Below are 547 nucleotides of genomic sequence, written 5' to 3' on the forward strand. Positions count from 1 at the left end.
TTTTATTTGTTTGATAATGTTGAAACAAAACAATTTTCCTAAGTAACACGTCAACAACTTGAAAAATAATTCAATGAGCTTGATGATCGAAGTGTTGCACTGTTGGTTCTTCCTTTTCTACGGTCATAATACGTTGAAAACACCGGTTCTCCTCCGATCACCGAAAAAAAGCAACGGCGGGCCCGATTAGTACTTGGACCACCTTGGAATACCGGGTGCTTTAGACTTAATTTATTCTTTTCTTCTAAAAATTGATTTGACCAATAGTAACGCATCGATACCTCTTATAGGTAACACGTCAACAACTTGAAATATCATTCACTGATCTCGATGATCGAAGTGTTGTACGTCTGTTGGTGCTTCCTTCTTTTGGGCCATACTACGTTGAAAACACCGGTTCTCGTCCGATCACCAAAGTTAAGCAACATTGAACCTGGTTAGTACTTCGATGGGAGACCGCAAGGGAATACCGGTTGCTGTAGACTTAATTCATTTTTTTTCCTAAAAATTTTGACCAACAGTAGCGCATTGATACCTCTTACAATAT

The 547-nt window shown here is 38.8% G+C and overlaps 1 pseudogene; it reads left to right on the plus strand.

Moving 5' to 3' along the window:
* The first annotated feature begins 366 nt into the window (after window positions 1–366).
* Window positions 367–485, plus strand: LOC117116778 (annotated as a pseudogene).
* Window positions 486–547: the final 62 nt, after the last annotated feature.

This window comes from Anneissia japonica, unplaced genomic scaffold, assembly GCF_011630105.1.
Source record: "Anneissia japonica isolate Jap-2015-1 unplaced genomic scaffold, ASM1163010v1 scaffold79799_len757_cov148, whole genome shotgun sequence".
NCBI classification, from domain to species: Eukaryota; Metazoa; Echinodermata; class Crinoidea; order Comatulida; family Comatulidae; genus Anneissia; species Anneissia japonica.